A 24,208-nucleotide genomic window follows, 5' to 3' on the forward strand; every position below is an offset into this window, starting at 1 on the left:
TTAACTGGGTCTAAAAGATTTGACCACATCACCCCGATTCTAAAAGACCTCCATTGGCTCCCGATACATTTAGAGTACAATATAAGGCACTGTGCTTAATCTATAACTCCTTGAATAATAAGAATATTGAATGGTTAAATGCATCATTACACATTCATGTTCCACAAAGAAATCTTCGATCAGGGAATAAGGGCTTCTTAACAATTCCATCATTAAAAACGGCATGACTGGGTTGAGAGGGGAAGGACTGCCTACCATCTTTCTCACCGGGATAAGAGGAGCCTCAGTACCCCGAAGTTTTCTTGTATTACATGACTTCTCTGATGCGGAAGGCGGACCCGGAAGCAGCCTATAATATTGGGCTGCTGTACTCTCCCTACGGGTTGAGAGGGGAAGGACTGCCTACCATCTTTCTTGCCGGGGTAAGAGGAGCCTCAGTGCCCCAAAGTTTTCTTGTACCACGTGACTTCTCTGACGTGGAAGGCGGACCTGGAAGCAGCCCTATAACATCGGGCTGCTGTACTCTCCCTATGGGTTGAGAGGGGAAGGAGTGCCTACCATCTTTCTTGCCGGGGTAAGAGGAGCCTCAGTGCCCCAACGTTTTCTTGTACCACATGACTTCTCTGACATGGAGGGTGGACCCAGAAGCAGCCATATAACATTGGACTGCTGTACTCTCCCTACTGGTTGAGAGGGGAAGGACTGCCTACCATCTTTCTCGCCGGGGTAAGAGGAGCCTCAGTGCCCCGAAGTTTTCTTGTACCACGTGACTTCTCTGATGCGGAGGGCAGACCCGGAAGCAGCCCTATAACATCGGGCTGCTGTACTCTCCCTACAGGTAAAGAGAGGGGAAGGACTGCCTGCCATCTTTCTTGCTGGGGTAAGAGGAGCCTCAGTGCCCCGAAGTTTTCTTGTACCACGTGACTTCTCTGACACGGAGGATGGACCTGGAAGTAGCCCTATAACATCAGGCTGCTGTACTCTCCCTACGGGTTGAGAGGGGAAGGACTGCCTACCATCTTTCTTGCCGGGGTAAGAGGAGCCTCAGTGCCCCGAAGTTTTCTTGTACCACGTGATTTCTATGACTCGGAGGGCGGACCCGGAAGCAGCCCTATAACATCGGGCTGTTAGCGGCACGCAGCCAACGCCAGCGCGCCGCCAAAGCCGCGTGCACCTAAGGGGCGCGCGGCTTTCGAGCTTTGCCGGGCTTCGCAGGGAATCGCAGGGAATTGCAAGGAACTTTGTATCAATTTGATTTTACAGCAGTCCACCTTCAAAGACCCCACGTGAGGAAACAGGAGAGAAGTTCAATTCAGCTAAGTCCCCTTCTTTTTCTTCTTTTATTTCTGACTTTAATATTTTGCCTCACTCTGCCCGGAAACAAAGGGCAAGAGAGAGAATTGTTATGGAAGGAGAATTAGCCAGTCCGATATTGGGCCCCCATGGATGCCCATATCAGAAGGATATGGGCATCCATGGGGAATGCAGGAAGGCAATGCAAACCCTCGTGACTTTGAAATCTCTTTATCCCCGGATTGTAGAGTACCCCCTGATAATCCTGCTACTTCAAGATCTGAACCTACAGAGAACACCGTGTTGTCCCTGGAAAAGTGTGACAATATGGAGGGTCCTCTGGAAACGTCTGAGGTTCCGGTAGCAGAAAGATTAGAAGGGGCAGTTATGATAGGGGATCTATCTCAAGAACCTGTGTTAGAAAGTGAGAAATTTGAAATGATACCTATTGTGAGACCACATACATTTTCATTAGAAGTAGTTTGGGAAATGCTTGTCGTGTTAGACAAAAATGTATCTCTTCAATTAAAACCAATAGTTAAAAATATGGAAAAAATTGAAATTAAAGTGAATAAAATAATCTCTGATGATAAAAAGAGAGATTTGGAAATTGGAAAGAACTCACAAGAAATAAAAAAATTAAATAACCAAAATGGTTTAATAATGAAGAAAAATCAATTTTTGACTAGAAAATTAGAGAATTTAGAAAATCAAATAAGAAGACTGATAAATTTTCCTAAAATGGTAAGTTTGTCAGCGAAGGAAATGTGGAATAAATTTGCATTAGAATTTTTAAAAATTCCACAACAAGCGTTACCTCCATTGTCCCAAGTATATTATGTACCTTCTATGAAAAAGTCACTTGAAAAAGAGGATCATTATCAATCTTTAAAACTGTTGAATATAACTGATATTCTTGAATCCACTGGCTTAGAAGAAGCCCAACCTGCCACTATGATAATATCCTTTTTATTGAAAACAAATAGAGTGGGTTCAAAAACTCTTTTTTCGTAATATTAAAGAGAAATTTTACCAGATGGAAGTTAGAATATTTCCAGATGTGACGAGGGAAACCCAGAATAGGAGGAAAGAATTTCTTTCATTAAAGTCAAAATGGTTACAAATGGGTGCAATATTTAAGTTAAGATATCCATGTAAATGTGATATATTATATAAAAAGGTGAAATATTGTTTTTTCCAACCGTCACATCTGTAGAGATTTATTATGGAAAAACAAACTACAGGAACTACTGATACTTCCCCTAGTGAAATAGCTGGAAACTCTAAGTAATAGTTAATATTAGGGGTGTGCATTCGGATTGACCGCATTAGTAAAACGCAACTCATATTTTTTTTTTACTTAAAAAATTGATTCGACATAAACGATCGGATTTCCCACATATCGAACATAGATATGTTCGATATGTTGGAAATCGCGATTGTTGAGCCAAAATAAAAATATAAACCCCCTCACCCTCCTTAATCCCCCCCCCGACTTACCACAACTCCCTGGTGATGGAGCGAGGAGTGAGGACGCCATTTCTGCAATCCTTGGCGAGAAGCATGTGACATCGGCGGCACGTCGAGTGACGCCGGCGTCACGTGATTCCCGGCTCGTTCGCGCCGGACGGCTCGTTCGGCCCAAAAAGAACTTTTGGCCAGCTTGGGGGGGCCCCCCCAATCTGGCCAAAAGTTCTTTTTGGGCCGAACGAGCCGTCCGGCGCAAACTCGCCGGGAATCACGTGGCGCCGCGTCACTCAGACGCGACGTCACGTGATTCCCGGCAAGTTCGCGCCGGACGGCTCGTTCGGCCCAAAAAGAACTTTTGGCCAGCTTGAGGGGGTCAGGAGGCCCCCCCAAGCTGGCCAAAAGTTCTTTTTGGGCCGAACGAGCCGTCCGGCGCGAACTTGCCGGGAATCACGTGACGTCGGCGTCACGTGATTCCCGGCTCGTTCGCGCCGGAAGGCTCGTTCGGCCCAAAAAGAACTTTTGGCCAGCTTGGGGGGGTCAGGAGGCCCCCCCAAGCTGGCCAAAAGTTCTTTTTGGGCCGAACGAGCCGTCCGGCGCGAACGAGCCGGGAATCACGTGACGCCGCGTCACTCGACGTGCCACCGACGTCACATGCTTCTCGCCAAGGATTGCAGAAATGACGTCCTCACTCCTCGCTCGATCACCAGGGAGTTGTGGTAAGTCTGGGGGGGGGATTAAGGAGGGTGAGGGGGTTTAAATTTTTTTTTTTGCACATATGTACATATACCCAACTCATTGGATTTTTTTTATGTCCATATTGGCCGCAAGTGGGACCCCCTTTCGGACATAAAAAATATGAACATAAAATTTTGCTCTGCACATCCCTAGTTAATATTGTTATCCTAGTTGATCGTCTATTATTACTTAGTTATTTTTGTTTTGAATGTAATTGCCTTAAAAATGTGTGAAACCTTTCCTCATGTATTGTGAACTGGGAATTGGCTGAGGCCAGTATTGCTGTCAAGAATGCTTGATTGTAATTTTGAAAATTCTGAGAAATAAAAAATTTAAAAAAACAAAACGGTATGACTGAATAAAGTATGAGATCTTCACCATTAGCCAGACCGAAACTATGGAACTCTATGCCAATGGAATTAATATTAGACACAAGTTTTTCATCTTTTAAAAAGAATCTCAAAACATGGCTGTTAGCCAAGCGTTTGAAAATTTGAAAGAGAGTAAAATATAATTTTGTTGGCAGGCGTCTGCAGAAGAGAATGAGAATATCTTTAAATGGACAGCAATAGCTATTGCTGGACTTTAATTAACCTTTTATTATAGTGTTTTATGCTTCAGATTTTATTTTTTATTTGATTTGCTTTGATGTTATTTAATGTTTTAGAAGTTTATTTATTTTTTATATGCTAAAAGTGTATGTTTATTGATGTGTTTTATGCTATATCTAAATTTTATACTATTTTATTCTGTAAACCAATGTGATTGATCCAGAACACCGGTATATAATACCAAATAAATAAATAAATACTTTACCAGCACAACTGTAAGGCCACTGATAACCTCCCAGACTAAAACATGACCCACTCAGCTGCCATTTTGCCTCATAAGTATATAGGTTTCTGCCTGTGTGGCCCAAGCTACATTGTGAGAGTTGTCAAGATGTGACTATACAGTGGGAACTATAGCCAGATTTCAACTCATTTTCAAACTCATCCAGCAAAGTGGTGCTGGATATCTGAGCTCTTATGCTGCCAATTCTTAATCCCTTCATTTCTGAATGAATAAACAGGGTCAGGCCTAGGTGGAATGGAACAATGTGTGAGGCCATTTTCTAACCACCTACATGTTACCATACCTGTAGCTTCCATCCTAAAGGGTGGGAGCACAGGATTGCTTGTGGCTAAAGACAGTGGGGAAGATTTTATAGCATGTACACCCGATTTTATAACTTGCTCGCGCAGGCGCACACAAGTTATAAGATCAGGGATCGGCGTGCGCAAGGGGGTGCACAATTGGGCATCTTGCGTGCACCATGCAGCACTGCCTTACCCTGTTCCCTCCCCCTAACCTGACCTTTCTACCCCTTCCCTTAACCTTTCCCCCCCAGCCCTACTCTAACCCCCCTCAAAAAATTTGTTTTACCTTTTGCGCCTGCCGGCTGACTGCCAGCATGTGATCCCTGGCACAGCAGCAAATATGGCCACCGTGCCAGGAGCCTGACCCCGCCTCCGCCCTGCCCCCAAACCGCCCACACCCCACCCCCTCCCCAACCCTTTTAAAGCCCCTGGACTGACACGCGTCCCGGGGCTTTACGCGCATCACGGGGCCTTTTTAAAATAGTCTCGGCAGGCGCAAGGCCGGTTACGCGCATAAATCCTCTGGATTTACTCATGTAACCCTTTGAAAATCTGGCCCAGTGTGTATTCATTGGTTCCCACACTGCGCATGCTGTGGTGTATGCAGTGGTATGGTAAGGAAGTCAACAGCAAGACATATCACCCTCAGACACAAGTATAGACAAAGGCTTACATAGCACATCACTCACCCAGACTTCCCCAAGGACACACATACACACACACACACACACATACATACATATACATATGTTAGGAAATTGTTATTTACATACTCCTTCCAGCACTTTGGTAACTACAGAGGCTATTAATTGCTGTTCCTGGCAGGTTCTTCATCAAACTTCAATGATGTATGTGCCAACCTTTTCCCTACCTGTTCATGAGCTAGACAGAGTCATAACTACTCACAGAAGAGTACCGGTAGATGTAGTATACTTGGATTTTCAGATGGCGTTTGACAAAGTTGCTCATGAGAGGCTTCTAGGAAAAGTAAAAAGTCATGGGATAGGTGGTGATGTCCTTTCGTGGATTGCAAACTGGCTAAAACACAGGAAACAGAGAGTAGGATTAAATGGACAATTTTCTCAGTGGAAGGGAGTGGACAGTGGAGTGCCTCAGGGATCTGTATCGGGACCCTTACTTTTCAATATATTTATAAATGATCTGGAAAGAAATATGATGAGTGAGATAATCAAATTTGCAGATGACACAAAATTGTTCAGAGTAGATAAATCACAAGCAGATTGTGATAAATTGCAGGAAGACCTTGTGAGACTGGAAAATTGGGCATCCAATTGGCAGATGAAATTTAATGTGGATAAGTGCAAGGTGATGCAAGGTGATGCATGTAGGGAAAAATAACCCATGCTATAGTTACACAATGTTGGGTTCCATATTAGGTGCTACAACCCAAGAAAGAGATCTAGGCGTCATAGTGGATAACACATTGAACTCGTCGGTTCAGTGTGCTGCGGCAGTCAGGAAAGCTAACAGAATGTTGGGAATTATTAGAAAGGGAATAGTGAATACAACAGAAAATGTCATAATGCCTCTGTATCGCTCCATGGTGAGACCGCACCTTGAATACTGTGTACAATTCTGGTCGCCGCATCTCAAAAAAGATATAATTGCGATGGAGAAGGTACAGAGAAGGGCTACCAAAATGATAAGGGAAATGGAACAGCTCCCCTATGAGGAAAGACTAAAGAGGTTAGGACTTTTCAGCTTGAAGAAGAGACGGCTGAGGGGGGATATGATAGAGATGTTTAAAATTATGAGAAGTCTAGATCGGGTAGATGTGAATCGGTTATTTACTCTTTCGGATAATAGAAAGACTAGGGGGCACTTCATGAAGTTAACATGGGGCACATTTAAAGCTAATCGGAGAAAGTTCTTTTTTATTCAACGCACAATTAAACTCTGGAATTTGTTGCCAGAGGATGTGGTTAGTGCAGTTAGTATAGCTGTGTTTAAAAAAGGATTGGATAAGCTCTTGGAGGAGAAGTCCATTACCTGCTATTAAGTTCATTTAGAGAATAGCCACTGCCATTAGCAATGGTAACATGGAATTGACTTAGTTTTGGGTACTTGCCAGGTTCTTGTGGCCTGGATTGGCCACTGTTGGAAACAGGATGCTGGGCTTGATGGACCCTTGGTCTGACCCAGTATGGCATTTTCTTATGTTCTTATGTCTATACCATGTAACCTGACAGATACCTGTTGAAAACATATATGCTCTCTAATTCTTCTTTGTAACGGACATGGGCATGTCCAGGCCTTAGCTGCCAAAAAATGCTTATATTTCTACAAAATAACAATGAAAGTGCAGAAGACATCATGCCTTCCACATGATACCTCTGAGATCTATTGAGTTATGCATTTTTACTGTGGTAGTCTTCAGAAAGAGACGTGTTGAAGGCTCATACGCTCATCAGTTGGCAACACCTTCTTTTGCCTTATTGCTACACTCAGAACTGATGACTGGGAGTATATCAGCACACCAGCCTTAGTCTCAGTATCCAAAAAGTAAAAAAATGCAATAACACCACAGGAGACACATCTTTTAGGACTGCAACTCTGCTATACTGGCCACAAGTTATGTCAGAAAATGAGCTTTTCTGCATGTCAGTCACATGGAAAAGCAAAGGCCTCAAACCTCTCTACAACTGAAAGTTTGCGCCTCTGCTTTGAGAATAATTCTGATAGCATGTTTCCCCTGGAATCCTCAGTCTATGTGTTTTAAAGGTGGCCACATATAGGATAAGGACTGCAACTGATACTAGCAATCCAAACAAACTAGTCTGCAGATTTTGTGTGTACCTACATAAAGCAGGAGAATATGAATAGTCCAGAGCTGGATAGGCAAATGTCCTTCCTGGGCCCTGGTATCACAATATTTCCCAATGGCTACCTGTTAAATATCAGAGTAGTTTCAAGCCTCTAACAGATTTGCCTTTGATTCAATGAGGTGAACCTTTTTTGATGTCACATGTTAGGGCGTCTGGCTGCGACCGGCCGCCCCCCCCCCCCCCCCCCACCTTAACTATGCCTCTGATGTGACAGCCTCCTCCCCGTGCTGGGCCGCGGGCGCCAGGGGCCTCCCTTGACACGTGTGCGTGGGAGGCTCCGCCTCTTAAAGGGGCCGCAGCGGGAGAGTCGATCCGCTCCGGATGATGACGTCTCTACAGGAAGGGTATTTAGACCCCGCAGCTCCTTTCCTTCATTGCCTTTGCAACAGACTTCCTCTGTTGCTCCTGGGCTGTGCTTCAGGTGCTGTTTCTCTGTGCCTCCAGTGTCTCCGTGTCTCCAGTGTCTCTGCTCCTCCAGTGTCTCCTTGTTCCCGTGACCACCTGTTCATCTTCCCAGGTAGTAGCTTCGGACTGTCTCTCTGGTACTGACCTCGGCTTGCCTCTTGACCTCTCTGTTTGCTGTCTGTCCTGACTTGTGGCCTGTGTCTTAGCTTCATCTCTTCGCTGCCTTCCCTGGACCTTCTGCCTGGACTTCGCTTTGTTTCTTAGTGTAGGTCGGTTCCTATCTCACCGGGTGACCGCTCCGAGTACCCTCTCCTCGGGGGCTCTTCCACATTCATAGGCTATCCGCTCCTCGGAGGGCCGTCCTGCTTTATTCTTCGGAACCAGGCCTTGTGAGTCCTCCTCTCACCTATGCCACCTCCCAGAGACAAATCCCTCTGAGGGGATCGCTCGGCGGTCTTCACATCTCGCTCCGGCTCAAAGGTCCACATCGACAAGTTTGCAAAGGCCATGGACCTGGTGGACTTGTCTAGCCTTCAGGCCATTCTGGGCCTGGCTCAATGGCTTTTGCAGCAACAGCAATTCCTGGAGACCTTTTACTCCACAGTAGAACGTCTGGTATCTCTCCTGGATTCCACCGCTGGACACGGGGCAACCCCCCCTCCTCCGGCGCCTCCAGTAGCCTCGACCTCCGTGATCCATATGCCTGCTCCATCTCAATCCTCTGGAGAATCTAAGCAGTGCTGAGGGTTTCTGAACCACTGCTTCATACGGTTCTCTCTACCAGAACAGCAGTTTCCTACTGACCGAGTGAAGACATCCTTCATCATATCCCTATTGGATGGTAAAGCCCTGGCCTGGGCATCTCTGCTTTGAGAGTGAGGAGATTCCATTCTGGGAGGCCTACCTCAGTTTGTCCAGACATTCCGTCAAGTATTCAATGAGCCAAGTCGTCAGTCCACTGCCACTTCTGAACTGCTTCACCTCCGCCAGTGCTCACGCACCCTAAGAACATAAGAAAATGCCATACTGGGTCAGACCAAGGGTCCATCAAGCCCAGCATCCTGCTTCCAACAGTGGCCAATCCAGGCCACAAGAACCTGGCAAGTACCCAAAAACTAAATCTATTCCATGTTACCATTGCTAATGGCAGTGGCTATTCTCTAGGTGAACTTAATAGCAGGTAATGGACTTCTCCTCCAAGAACTTATCCAATCCTTTTTTAAACACAGCTATACTAACTGCACTAACCACATCCTCTGGCAACAAATTCCAGAGTTTAATTGTGCGTTGAGTAAAAAAGAACTTTCTCCGATTAGTCTTAAATGTGCCACATGCTAACTTCATGGAATGCCCCCTAGTCTTTCTATTATCCGAAAGAGTAAATAACTGATTCACATCTACCCGTTCTAGACCTCTCATGATTTTAAACACCTCTATCATATCCCCCCTCAGTCGTCTCTTCTCCAAGCTGAAAAGTCCTAACCTCTTTAGTCTTTCCTCATAGGGGAGTTGTTCCTTTGCTGTAGAATTTCGCACCTTGGCATCCGAACTAGGGTGGCATGAGGACAACCTGCATTCCATCTTCCTGGAGGGGTTGTCCTCCCGTATAAAGGATGAGCTGGCCGCATGGGAGCTCCCTGATAACCTTGAGGCACTCATTGAACTGGCAGGTCGGATCGATTGTCAATTACAGCAATGTGCTAAAGAATGTAATCCAGATCGTCACTCAGTGTCCCTGGCTCCAACTTTTTCTCATCCAGTGGTTGCACCCACAACGTCTGGAGCTTCGCCGGAGTGCCGAGAAGAGCCTATGCAGCTAGGCCACAGCCACCTGACAACTGAAGAAAAACAGCGTCGATAGAGACTCAGCTTATGCCTCTACTGCAGAGGCAAAGGACACCTGTTGGCCCAATGTTCTGAATGTCCAGGAAATACCCAGGTCTAGGTGTCACAGGAGGGCTGACCCTAGGCTGTATCAATCCTGCTCCTCCATGCACGTTCCCTGTTACACTACAATTTTCCAGGGTACTATACTTGCTCTCATCGACTCAGGTTCCGGCGGGAACTTCATTCTGAGTTAGTCCACCAATTACAACTACCCGTGTTACCCCATACACCACTGTTGTGGATTTCTTCAATCCAAGGAGACCCTCTCCTGGGAAGGGTAAATTCCCGCACTGCCCCTGTAACATTACTGACCGGGGTCCTTCACCAAGAGAAAGTGTCCTTCTTGATTCTCGAGAAATCCATTCATCCCATGGTACTAGGGCTTCCTTGGCTACAAAAGCATTCACCCACCATTGACTGGAAAATACTGCAAATTACAGCCTGGGGGAAGGACTGCTTTTCTACCTGCCTTCAGCTTAGACTGCAACCACAGTTGGTGCTGGCTAGCACCTCCCTATCATTACCTCCCCAATATAGTAGCTTCGCCGATGTGTTCTCCAAGAAGGAGGTGGAAACCCTTCTGGAGCATCGGTCCTTCGACTGCGCCATCGACCTACTACCCGTTACAGCTCCGCCGTGTATCCATTGTCTCTGCCCGAGACACAGGAGATGTCTAAATACATAAAAGAAAACCTTGACTGGGGTTTTATTTGCCCCTCTTCTTCTCCAGCAGGGGCAGGCTTTTTCTTCATAGCCAAGAAGGACGGTTCTTTAAGACCCTGTATTGATTACAAGGGACTCAACACAATCACTCGAAAAGATTGTTACCCGCTTCCCCTGATTCCTGAGCTATTGGATCGCCTTCATGGAGTCAAGGTCTTTTCCAAATTGGACCTCAGAGGGGCCTACAATCTTGTCTGAATAAAGCCGGGAGATGAGTGGAAGATGGAGTTTAATACACGCGACGGCCATTACAAATATCTCGTAATGCCCTTTGGAATACGCAACTCACCCGCAGTGCTCCAAAATTTAATGAACGAGATATTCCGGGAAATGTTACATAAGGGGGTGATTGTCTACCTCAATGATGTCCTAATTTATTCCAAAGACTTGAAGACACATCGCAGGGACATTTGTCGGGTCCTCCAACGTTTAAGAGAACATCGTCAATTCACCAAATTAGAAAAATGCCTCTTTGAACAGGAGTCCTTGCCATTTTTGGGCTTCATCGTATCCACCTCGGGTTTTCGGATGGACCCAGACAGGTTAACCAGCATTCGGGAGTGGCCGCAACTGGTGGGACTCCGTTCATTGCAAAGGTTTCTTGGCTTCGCCAATTTCTATAGGAATTTCATTCCCCACAATTCACACATAGTAGCACCCCTAATGGCATTAACCAAAAAGGGGGCTAACTCTAAACAGTGGCCGGAGGAAGCCATCCACGCCTTCCACAATTTGAAAAAGGCATTTCTACAAGAGCCATGTCTTCACCACCCCGATCCAGCTCACCCATTCATCGTGGAGGTGGATGCCTCAGACCTCGCTCTAAGAGTGGTACTCAGCCAATTCTCCCCTCAAGGGACTCTCCTGCCTTGTTCTTTCTTCTCCCGCAAGTTTTCCTCTGTGGAGACAAGGAGCTGTTAGCCATTAAGATGGCTTTTGAAGAATGGAGACAATGGTTTGAGGAAGCACAACACACTGTGATGGTATATACCGACCATAAGAATCTTGAGTTCTTCAGTAGGGCTCAATGGCTAAATCCACACCAGGCCTGGTGATCGCTCTTCTTCAGTCGATTCGACTTCGTACTACATTACTGCCCTGCGGATAAGAATACACGGGCGGACGCACTTTCCAGGCTATATGAGGCTGAAGATGTACCAGAAACAATCCACTACATCTTGGATCCTGCCAAAATACAACTAGTGACATGATACCACAGGGGAAAATGGTGATTTCCCTTCATCAGCGACCTAAAGTATTGGCTTGGGCGCATGACTCCCTTACTGCTGAACACCCAGGCAGAGCCCAAATCCTGAAACTACTATCCCGATATTACTGGTGGCCTCGGATGGCTCAAGATGTAAGATCCTACGTGAATTCCTGCCTGACGTGCGTGCAGCAAAAGCCCTTGTCTGGTCTGCCCTGGGGGTTACTCCGACCTCTCCCGGCCCCTCAGGAGTCCTGGATGCACATCTCTACAGGTGTTGTGGTTGATCTATCTACCTTATCTGGTAATCACGTAATCTGGGTTGTGATTGACAGATTTTCCAAGATGGCACACTTTATTCCCTTACCAAAGTTACCTTCAGTCCCAGAGTTGACATGACTCTTTACGTCACACATATTTCGATTGCATGGTCTTCCCTTATATATCGCTTCTGATCGTGGCCCTCAGTTTACGGCCAAATTATGGCGGGCTCTATGCAAGAAGTTTGGAGTTCATTTGGATTTCACCACTGCCTTCCACCCACAGGGTAACGGGCAAGCCGAGCAACTTAACCGGGGATTGAAGACCTTCCTTTGTTCCTTTGTAGGAAGCTGCCAAGATGACTGGTCTTCCCTCTTGCCTTGGGTGGAGTTTTCCCACAACTCCCATGTTCATTCTGCTACAGGTCATCTCCATTTCAGGTGGTTTATGGAAGGCACCCTAAACCTCCACTACCGTTACCTCTGTTGGTGCCCTCTCCCGCAGCCCAACTTATGGTTGAACAAATGCACAACCTATGGAAGACCACCAATGCCAACTTGATTAAAGCTGCTGACACCACCAAGCGCACATCTGATAAACGCCTCCGGCCAGCTCCCCTCTTTAACTCAGGAGATCGGGTTTGGCTCAGCACCCGCCTCATCCGCCTTCGGGTTCCATCTATGTGACTGGCACCAAAATACATCGGTCCTTTTTCGATTTCTGAACACTTAGGTCCAGTGACCTATCACCTAAAACTGCCCTCAAGTCTCCGGATACACAATTCTTTCCATGTATCTCTGTTAAAATCCTTGGTACTGTCTTCCTACTGTCTAAGCCCCCAGAGATAGCTTCGGATGATGACCCAGTCTACCAAGTCTGGGAGGTCCTGGATGTTCGATAACATCATAGACGTTGGGAGTATCTCATTGCTTGGGAGGGTTTCGGTGCTGAAGAGAATTCGTGGGAACCCTCCTTGAATATCTTGGACAAATCCTTGCTTCAGCACTTCCATCGTACACACCCTGACAAGCCTGGCCCTTCTAAGAGGGGGGCAAGAGGGGGGGTGCTGTTAGGGCATCTGGTCGCGACCGGCTGGCCCCCCTACCTTAACTACGCCTCCGACGTGGCGGCCTCCTCCCCGTGCTGTGTCTTTGTATGCCTATCTGAGACATTCAGATGTGTATGTGGATATGTTCAGATGCACATGGATATCAGCTAGGGAATCTAGTATAACATGTAGAGTCATTGCTTGATGATTGTAGCTGTCAACTTTTATCTTCAGCAGTGACTAAGCAGCTGAGCTATATATGATTTATTGTACAAATAGAGCATTCAGATCCATATCCTAGGCTCTGCTGGACTTCTATCATACATATGCAACTATCTTGCCAACATGTGAGGGCTAGGAAAGAGTCAAAGGTGAAACTATGATATGCTATTATAAATAGGGTGCCCAAAGTTAAAAAAGACAAGAAGGTTATCTGAGTCTTATGTTTGGCAGGGCAGGAGTGGGCTGGCTGGTAAAGGCCTGATGGGAGAAGCATCAGGCAGCCACAGAGTTCCAAGAGCAATGATGTCATTGCAGCAAACATCCCAGATACTAGTAAAGCTACTTGACAGTTTGGAATCCAGGAAAGAAAACTGTTTTTTTTTTTGTGTAAATCTGTTTATTAGGAATTAGGAACATCAGTATTTGTTACAGAATTATAAAAATGCAGAGTAATACATACATACATACATAAATGTAACTGCACTGAAAAAGGACCACCACTTATCAGAATGCAAGTCAACAGATTTCAGTTTAGAACAGGAGACATTAAGTACATGCCAGAGACAGTATAAACCAGGGAAATAATTCAACAATATAACCATCATAAACTCCATAAACAAGACAAAAACAAAACATTCAATATAAACATTCCTCGTAACTCGTATAAAGGTCTATTAGAACAAGGTGTGAATATCCCTTGATTTTGTGTCGAAACATAAATTCTCCAAGTTCCGTCTTTCCCAATCTGCTTACATTTAATTATGGGTTAGTACAGAGCTATCCAGCCAAAGCTGACGTCATAATCCCCTTTTTTATTTTTGTCGCTACTATTCCCCCCTTATTCCCCATCCCCCCCCTTGTTTCCCCCTCCCCCCCTATCGCATTGCCCACCCCTCTTTATCTATACCGTTACTTTTACCTTTAGTCTGAGGAGATGAAATGAGATACCCGAGAAAGCTCATACTAGAAACACAGAAACACAGAAGTCGTGGCCCACCTATAAACCTGTGAAGATAGAAGCTAAGAGTCTGGAACTTACACTCTTTACTGTATTTCACTATATTATATTAATTTATTATCCACGGTTAGCGACTCATCCATGAGACACTGAATGGAGGAACCCCAGCCAAGCCAATAATAAGTAAATTATTGGTTTCGAGAAGATAAAGGAGCTCATTGACAACTAAGCCCCCTACATATAGACAGTAAAGCATTGGTGGGAAACCCCTAAAAGAAACTTTATCTAATTTACATAGTCAGTGGCGTACCATGAGAGTGCGTCCAGCCCCAAAAATGTTCTAAATCAATCTCTACTACTCAGGTGATTCTATGTAGGCGCGTTCTTCTGCTGTTAATAGTTTTTCATAGTCCTCCCAGATTTTGAATGTTTACTATTTTTTTCGGACATCTGTTTAGCAGTCAAAAATTCGTGTAGCAGCAACTTTCGCATTTTACTTTGGAAGATATCCCAATACTGTGGTTGTGCGACTGTCCATTGTGCCAAAATAGTGTCTTTAGCTATTAATATCAATTTTTGAAACAGTAGTAATCGGCATCTAGGAAGGGTAATTGCGGCTTCCTCCAATAGTCCAAATAGCCATATCTTTGGGTGGGATGGAATGAGGACCCCCCACATTAGTTTAATTAACTGTTGTAAGGCAATCCAAAAAGCTTGTATTGAGGTGCAGTCCCACACATCATGATAGTAATCTGGATTGGTATCGCTACATCGTATACAATTATTCTTGGCCATCACTCCCACATAGAACGCCATTTTCTGAGATAGGTAGGCTACGTTATAAAATTTGTAAAGTTTGTCCCTTAGTGCTACGTTTTCAATGGTTTTAGGAATTGCTTTGACGCAAGCTCCGAATTCCCTCGGGGTAATAACACTAGGAAGCCACTTGTTCCACTTCGCAACCTGGTCTGTAAAGTCTGTGGGATATATAAGAGCGATAAGCGCTGCATAAAACTGTGAGCATTTACTGCGCTTGCCATCCTGTCCTTGAAACAGTTGGTGTAGCTTAGTGGGATAAGAAAAGAGAGGCTTTGAGAGCAGTGTTTCCAAGAGGAAATGACGAATCTGTAAATAGCAATAAAAATCCTTATGTGGTAAAGAATATACTGATTGTAATTCTTGATAACTAAGGAGTCGATAAGGCTTGGAATCCAGGTTGAGTAAGTGACCCACCGTAGTCATCCCTCGAGATGCCCAGTGAACAAAAGGACCGATAGTCATCCCAGGTTGGAAGAGAGGACAGCCCAGTATCGGTATACTAGTAGTATGATCAGAAACTACATCTGTTAAAGTACAAAGTTTTTTCCAAGCCATCCGAAAAGGATAGATAAGTACACTCGTTGTTACATATAGAGGCAATTCACGTTTCGCGATCTGTAACGCTGCACTTGGACTTATGGGCGCCAACCAGTGTTTATAATGAGATAGCGGTGAAAAACTCTCGGTGTCATAAATCCAATCCTTGATGTGTCTCGCTAGACTGGCAAAGTTATAAGCTCTTAGATCTGGGCAGTTCAAGCCTCCCTCTGGCTTCGGTCTCATTAAAACCCGCAATGGTATTCTTGCTCGTTTACCTCCCCACAAATAACGGTTCAACTCCATATTTATCTTAAGAAGGTCTGTTCGTTTTAACCAAATGGGTAGCATGGCAAAAAGATAGAGCCACTTGGAAATCTCTATCATTTTCAGTAAAAGAATCTTCCCTGATAAGGACAATGGTAGATTTCTCCAAGCTTGCATTTTGGCCAGAAATTTAATTTTTAACGGAGTAACATTAAGTGAGTAAAGTTGACGTAAATCCGGAGGAGAAGGAGTGAAGGAAAGCCCGTGGGAGGTCTGGAGACGTAGGACCCTACTGTTTTACCTGCAATTACTTGCAATTCGAAGCCGGAGAGGGTGAGAATTCGTCTTGCCCCACCGGGCACGAACACTTCCGCGTCTGACGTCATCCAGAGGGGACTATAAAATCGACCCGCCCACTGGAGTCTAGCTGAGGAGAAGGAGTGAAGGAAAGCCCGTGGGAGGTCTGGAGACGTAGGACCCTACTGTTTTACCTGCAATTACTTGCAATTCGAAGCCGGAGAGGGTGAGAATTCGTCTTGCCCCACCGGGCACGAACACTTCCGCGTCTGACGTCATCCAGAGGGGACTATAAAATCGACCCGCCCACTGGAGTCTAGCTGAGGAGAAGGAGTGAAGGAAAGCCCGTGGGAGGTCTGGAGACGTAGGACCCTACTGTTTTACCTGCAATTACTTGCAATTCGAAGCCGGAGAGGGTGAGAATTTGTCTTGCCCCACCGGGCACGAACACTTCCGCGTCTGACGTCATCCAGAGGGGACTATAAAATCGACCCGCCCACTGGAGTCTAGCTGAGGAGAAGGAGTGAAGGAAAGCCCGTGGGAGGTCTGGAGACGTAGGACCCTACTGTTTTACCTGCAATTACTTGCAATTCGAAGCCGGAGAGGGTGAGAATTCGTCTTGCCCCACCGGGCACGAACACTTCCGCGTCTGACGTCATCCAGAGGGGACTATAAAATCGACCCGCCCACGGCGCGCAGTCGACGTTGGCGCGCGTCGCCCAAGCCGCGCGCGCCTAAGGGGCGCGCGCGGCTTTGCTGAGCGGCTGATCCTTCTACTCCTCTCCTTATGTAAGTAAAATAAGGTTTTATATTATTTTGTGTAATACTACCTTCTCCTCCACTCTCGAGACAGTATCCTATAACTAATAGTATTGAAAGTGCTGGAAAATCTCAATAATATAATATTTAGTACTCAATGCCGCATACTAAGAGGAAAGGACGCCTGAGGGAGATGGCAACTGCAACTCCCTCGACTTCCTCAACTCCTAAAATTGAGAAGTTTTTCAGATTAGCTCCAGAAAATACTCCCGAGAGAAGCGCTGCAAGTCACCCGGAGGAGCCCGGATTAGACTCGCCTGCTTCGCTAATATCTCTAAGTCCGGGAGCCCCGGCAACTCCAATTCAACCCTGTCAGGATTTGTCGCAAGCCACACCATCGCTTGCTAATACTCCTACTGGAGTATTGGAAGAATCTTCCAATATATCTTCAGTAGAGAGAGAAGAACCATCCTTGAAGGGAGGACTGGCTGGACAACCCAGTACACTTGAAGAAGTGATGAAATCTGGGTTGATAGACTCATCTGCAATATCCCCCATGAAGAATTTACAAAAACCATCTGTGATAACACTGGACTCAGTCTGGACAGCTATTGTTACACTAGAAAATGCTATTTCAAAACTAACTACCATTACTTTACAGATGAATCATCGTATTGAATTAAATGAGGAAAATGTAAAGAAATATAATGAGAAATTGGTAGATGTTGAACAAAAGGTGTCTCAGATACAAAAGGTACAAGTTAATTTAATACAGGGGGAGAAACTACATACTAGGAATCAAGAAAGAATGGAAAATGAGATGAGATACCTAAATTTAAGGGTTATAAATTTTCCATTAATTAGATTTTCATCCTTACAAGATCAGTTTAGAAAGTATATGTTGGAAATTTTACAAATACCATCTGAAGTTTCTCCTCCTATATCTAAAATATACTTTATAAAGTCAACTAACTTATTGGAGGAACAGATAGCACCTTTGGATGTTTCTCAGATATTAGAATCCTCCAGTGAAGAAGTGGTAGAAAGAAAAGGGACGGTTTTGGTCAAATTCGTATTCCCCTCAGATAGGGATAATGTTCTAAAATTGTTTTTTAGGAATAGATTAAAAAAAAATTTTGACCATCAGATTTGGATCTTCCCTGATATCACAAGAGCGACTCAAATGAGACGAAAGCAATTTCTAGATATGAAAGCACTTGCTGAACAAGTGGGTGCTCACTTGTTAATTAGATATCCGTGCAAATGCTTAGTAAATTATGATAACAATAGATATATATATTTTGAGCCAGAAGATTTAAAATCTTTCTTAGAAGCAAAAAAGTTAATGGGTGATAAAGCAGAGTGAGATTCCAGTTGCCAGTTTTTGAATGTTGGGAAGCTTACACTTTCATTTTCCTTGAAAAAATTTTCTTAAGCAAGCTCCTTATTGATTAAGGGTTATCTGTCTCAATTTCATGGTAACTAAGATATCCTGTCTATGCATTAGAATAATATTATTTTGTAATGGATTAGAGGATTGATAATGGATGTGTTTATGATATGGATATCTGTATTATTAATGACTGTGTATGTCATAAATATATATAAATAATAAAATATAAATTAAAAAAAAAAAAAAAAAGTTGACGTAAATCCGCTGGTATGTGGATCCCTAAGTATTTAAGTGATTTTGAAACCCATTTCAATGGGAATTGTCCCGGCCAGGTAGACTGGAGGCTTCCCAGGATATCCAGGGCTTCTGACTTGTCAATATTTATTTTTAAACCGGCAAATCTTCCAAAAGCCTTTTGGATAGACAATACATGAGGTAGGGCCTGAATAGGGTTACTTAAGTAAATTAGCATGTCGTCGGCAAAAGCGGCCACTTTAAAGTGAACTCCTGATAATTTCAAGCCCTGTATGTCGGGAGACAAATCTAGCTTTCGTAACAGTGGGTCTAAGGCCATAATGTATAGTATGGGAGAGAGGGGGCAACCCTGTCTAACCCCTCTGGTTATCTTAAAGCCCTCTGAGATGGTATCATTCGCCGAGATGTGTGACATTGGATTAGCATATAAAATCTTGATAGCCGTGATAAGAGTGTTCGGAGTCCCAAAACACTGTAACGCTGAAAACATATAATCCCAGGACACTCTATCGAAAGCTTTTTCGGAATCGAATCCCACCGCCATCGTGGAGATCTTGTAACGATGGGATGTTTCAATGGCAGTTAGAAGGCGGATCACGTGTGCTCCTGCATTCCGTCCACTCACAAACCCCGCCTGGAATGGCGATATAATAGATGGAATCACTTTCCCCAAACGAATCGCCAAAATCCTAGCATACATTTTTAGGTCCACATTTAGGAGTGAGATAGGTCTGTAGGAGGACGCCAGTAGAGGGTCTTTACCCGGTTTGGGTAAAATGGTAATAAAGGCTTTGTTGAAATTAGGCGGGAAGCCTCCCGCCTGCCATGCTTGATTGAAGAAAACCGTCAAGGGCTGTACCACTTGATGAAGCAAGATTTTATAGTATTCAGCAGGAAACCCATCGGGTCCTGGAGATTTATGACTTTTACTGGTACAGATAACGTGTTTGACTTCCTGTTCAGAGATTGGTTCAATTAGCCGTTCTTTGTCTTCTGTGGACAGAGTAGGTAACTTCAAATCCCGAAAAAAGGATTCCTCCTCTTCAAAATTCCCTTGCCGATCTTCCCGGTATAGTTCTTCATAAAACCGGCGGAAGATCTCTAAAACTTCTGGCGCTGTAGTGAGATATTGCCCAGAGGAGTTCTTCAGTCCAGGAATGTACGATTTTTTTCCTTTTAATCGCCACTAGTCGCGCTAGTAATTTACTAGACTTATCGCCAAACCGGTAGAAAAGGTGATCAGAAGCTCGTAGTGCCCTTTGGGCTCTTAGTTGTAGATGTTCATTCAACGCCGACAGACATGTCCTATATGAAGCTCTAGTTTGAACTGTTACTTGTTCTGCCAGCTTTCGTTTTGCTGCTTGCAATTGTGTTTCCAGGCTGAGTATGGTCTTATTGAGCTGTTTATTCTTTTGTATAGCAAAGGCAATTATTTCTCCCCTGAGGACTGCCTTACTAGCTTCCCAAAAGAGAAGTGGGTCATCTGCATGCTGTTCATTATGTTGAGAATACTCTTCCCAGCGTGCAGTCAAAAATTTCTGAAAATCTTTATCGGTAGTTAAATGTCCCGGTAAACGCCACTGTTTTTTTGCTGATCTATCCGTAGTAAACCACAAGTCCATCCAAATAGGTGTATGATCTGCTATAGCCATGGGACCAATCTCCGCTGTCGCCACTTTAGAGAATAAATTAGCAGGAATAAGAATATAGTCTATTCTGGACATCGTATGATGTGCTCTAGATACATGCGTGAAGTCTTTAGTTTCCGGGTTTAGTGTTCTCCAAGGGTCCATAAGGCCCAATCTGGTAGCCAACTGGGCTACTCCTGAATTAGATGGTGAAACGAATCCTTTTGGGGTCTGGGATTTATCCAAGCAGGCATCTAGCACACTGTTCATATCACCGGCCACTAACAAGTCACCTTGTGAATGCTCTAATAGTAAGGTGATAACAGTATTAAAATAAGTTGGGTTAGGAACGTTAGGAGCATACATATTGCACACTGTAATCACTTTTCCCGCTAATTGCCCCACAATGATATGAAATCTGCCCTCTGGATCATTGATTTCCTTCGTCAGTGTAAAAGGGGTATTTCTATTTATTAAAATTGCCACCCCTCCCTTTTTTCCGCGTGCCGCAGAGTAAAAACAATCCGAAGCCCAGTCTCTACAAAGTTTTGCACTTTCAACAGGCGATAGATGAGTCTCTTGAAGACATGCAATATTAACTTTAAGTCTCTTTAAGTGTTGAAAAACTTTCTTCCGTTTTATGGGAGATCCTAAACCGTCTATATTCCAGGAGATGAGTCTGTATTTACCCCCCATGAGAAATACTCGTTCCCTGTACATACCAGAACCCTTTAAATCTAATTGTTTGGAGCTGGGTGCCCAGCCTCACCCCTCTCCACCATTTGGGTCGCCACCCCCTCAAGCTGCCCCGCTTCCACAACTCACGCTCTCTCATGCATCTCCCCTCCCCCTTGAACTCCTCATCCTGTGCTTTGCTGTCCCGTCCCCCCTCCTCCCCTTCTAGTCCTATAACCCTTCCCCCCAGTCGCCCACCCCCCTTCCTCTCCTGCATCCTTATAACCCTTTCCCTAATCCCCGAGAACCCACAAATTCACCCTCTTTTTAAGAGAGGAAGATCACTACACAAGATGACCGGGTAAACTGCCCCCCATGCTGTACCCCCAAGAAAACTCTGCATCAAGCATTTCCTTTTTACGATAAGCTGTAAATGGAATAAAACATAAACCTTTTCAACTGTATGGGCAAGTAGTACACAGTATAATTACAATAGAATGGTACATCTGCAGGTAAGGGGAGCTGCCAAAAAAAAACGTCAATAATAAAAAAAAATATAAAAAAAAAAACTGCTCCCTCAATGTTCAAGTAATGCAGCTCAGAGCGGTGCATGTCGCTGCACCCGGTGAAACCAACCAAACCGGTATCCACTGGCCTTTATCCAGTGTCCTCGCCTTTTTTCAGGCTGCATACTCGGCCCCCTGACGCACTTCTTAAATGTGAAAGGCTTCATAATCCTTCCTGGCAATATACGAAAGGAATGTCCGCTTAGCCCGGCATGACGTATGGTAACAAAAAATTCTTAATGATTTAGTACAATCAACCCAAGAGTAGAAAGAGAAAAAAAAGAAAATAAACCCAGGTCCAAGAACCTGAACTTACAAAAACTTCAAAAATCTTTCGTGATTATACGTATCAGGTATAATGCGAAACCCCGAGTCATAGTAGCTGCAGACTTGAGTGGTAGGGTAAAAGCTTTAGCGTTCACCATTCTGTATATATTTCTGCGCTTCCTCCGGTGAGGAAAATGATTTTTGCCCCCCATTCATCCATATCTTTAGGGTGGCAGGGTATTGAAGCGCAAATTTAATATGCTTATTGTATAATTCGGAGCATATGCTGGAGAATCGCTTGCGTTGCTGTGAGACTCGGGCGGAGTAATCCTGAGTAATACGTATCTTTGTACCCTTGTAGTCAACTTCTGATTTATTTCTATACGCCAGCCATATTTTATGCTTCTGAGCATAATTAAGAAATTTTGCCAGGATTATTCGGGGCCTGGAATCCGTAGGGCGCCGCATTCCCACTCGATGAGCTCTCTCGATTGTAAGATGGCTCGAGAAAGTCACCCAAGCTCCCTTCATCTAGGGATTCCGGTAAGCCTATGAAACGTAGATTTACTCGCCTCGACCGATTTTCGAGGTCATCGATTTTCTCTTGGCACTCCCGCAACGAGGTAGCATGCGCCTCCACTTTGCCCGTTATCGCCGTAAGATCGTCCTCTACCAGGGACACCCTCCCTTCGACGTGATCGATGCGCGGGCCAAATTCTGCTAATGCATCCCTCACCTCTGTTAGCTGGGTCGCGATGCCAGCTAATTTCTCATCCAAAGTAGCGGCTATAGTATCGCGTAGGATCGCCACGGTGACTGGGCCGGAGGGCGAGGGTGGGCCAGAGAGCTCCGTAGGCGCCATCTTGGATTCAGCGGTTTTCCCCTTTTTCTTCTCCTTTCTGCAACTTCTAGCGGCCATTAGCTGTGGCGACTTCTGCATAAAATTAACTATCGACATAAGCCGGGTGTTTTGCTGTCTGGCAAGAAAATTGGGGGTCCGCCGGTCCAAATTCACGGGTGTATTAGGAGGCAGTTACCCGGAGCTAAAGAGAGTTCGTCTGCTTCAGCTCATCACCTCACGTGATCTCAAGAAAACTGTTTTTAGAACAGGAGTACTGATGTAATGCTCAGCAACCCAGGCCTAGTAAAAACATCAAGAACATAAAAAAGAGAAGGAATGGTAAAAATAATAAAAGAGCATGACTGGAAAGTGTATGAGTGTGTTTAGAGCAAACGTTTCTGTAAAGGTAAGGGGAAGAATAGAAAAGAGTTACTGACAATGCTGCCCAGTGTGATTCTGAGCAGCTTAGTTTAACAGATTTAACACTGGAAGATAAGTCTGAAAGAAAACTCACACACAATGAGCAAATAAAGATTTGCTGAAGAGACAAATGAACTGTCATGGCACAAATATTTCAGAGCCAGCCCTGCAAAAGAGGTTTGATCAATGATTAGCTTATAAATAAAAGCTGACCAGAAACAAATTAAAGTGAGAGTAACTTTCATCATATTCACATCTCTTCATGACGAATAAAGTTGCAAAATTGAAATTTAAGGCAACAGAGAAGCTCTTGTCTGTGAGCAGTGAAATCGTTAAGAAGCAAAGTAATAACAACTCTGTAAGTTATAAGTGAAGCAAGGTATCAGTGCTCAACATATGATGTTGTGAATGAATACAGATTCTCTTCCATCTCACAGAATAGGGTACATTGATTATTACTTTTTTTTATAAAGCTAGTTAATACAGTTCACAAAACCATCAAGGAACCTTACACCTAGGGAACTCACCACATAACTAGTCCGCGGAAGATGTTATGAATCCTGGCCGCGGGAACCCACGACCGGGCCCTCACCTTTCCTGCTGCCGACTGCTCACTGATCGCAGCGTTCCCCACTCTCCTTTGGGCCGCAGCTGGGCCTCTCTGCGGCAGCCTCTCCATGAGGGAGATGCCGCTGAGCTCCTCCAGGAAACCTCGTCCCTTAGGCGCGCGCGCGCAAAGGGTCGGGATTTAAAAGGGACATGGCGGGAAACCTTGGCCCAGCCCCTAAAATGATGTCAGACGCCACTGGATATTTAAACCCAGCCTGTGCCTTTCTTCCTTGCCTTAGCAACAGGTTGTACTCTTCTAGAGTTGCTGGTTGCTGTCTCTGCATCCCGGTTCCTGTGTTCCTGATGCAGTTCCGGCTCCATCCTGCCTCCATGACCCAGTTCCTGCTCCATCCTGCCTCCGTGATCCAGTTCCTGCCCTGCTCCTGTTCCCGTCTTCTACTCCGCTCCTGCTCTGCTTGACTTCCTTGCTTCTGACCTTAGCTTGACTCTGGTATTCTCTATTCGCTGCCTGTCCTGACCTTTGGTCTGTTCCTGACTCCTCTATGCTGCTGCCTGCCCCGACTTCCATCTCGCTTCATCGTTTTGCTCCTCTGCTGCCTGCCATGACCTCTGGACTGTCTCCGTTCACCCTCCTCTTCACCTCTCACCGGATTCCTCTTCGCCAGGAGACCTTCTAAGTCCTGCCGGCCCCACCACCCAAGGGCTCAACCTGCGGGGAAT

The sequence above is a fragment of the Rhinatrema bivittatum genome, chromosome 7, assembly GCF_901001135.1.
Source record: "Rhinatrema bivittatum chromosome 7, aRhiBiv1.1, whole genome shotgun sequence".
Classification (NCBI taxonomy): Eukaryota; Metazoa; Chordata; class Amphibia; order Gymnophiona; family Rhinatrematidae; genus Rhinatrema; species Rhinatrema bivittatum.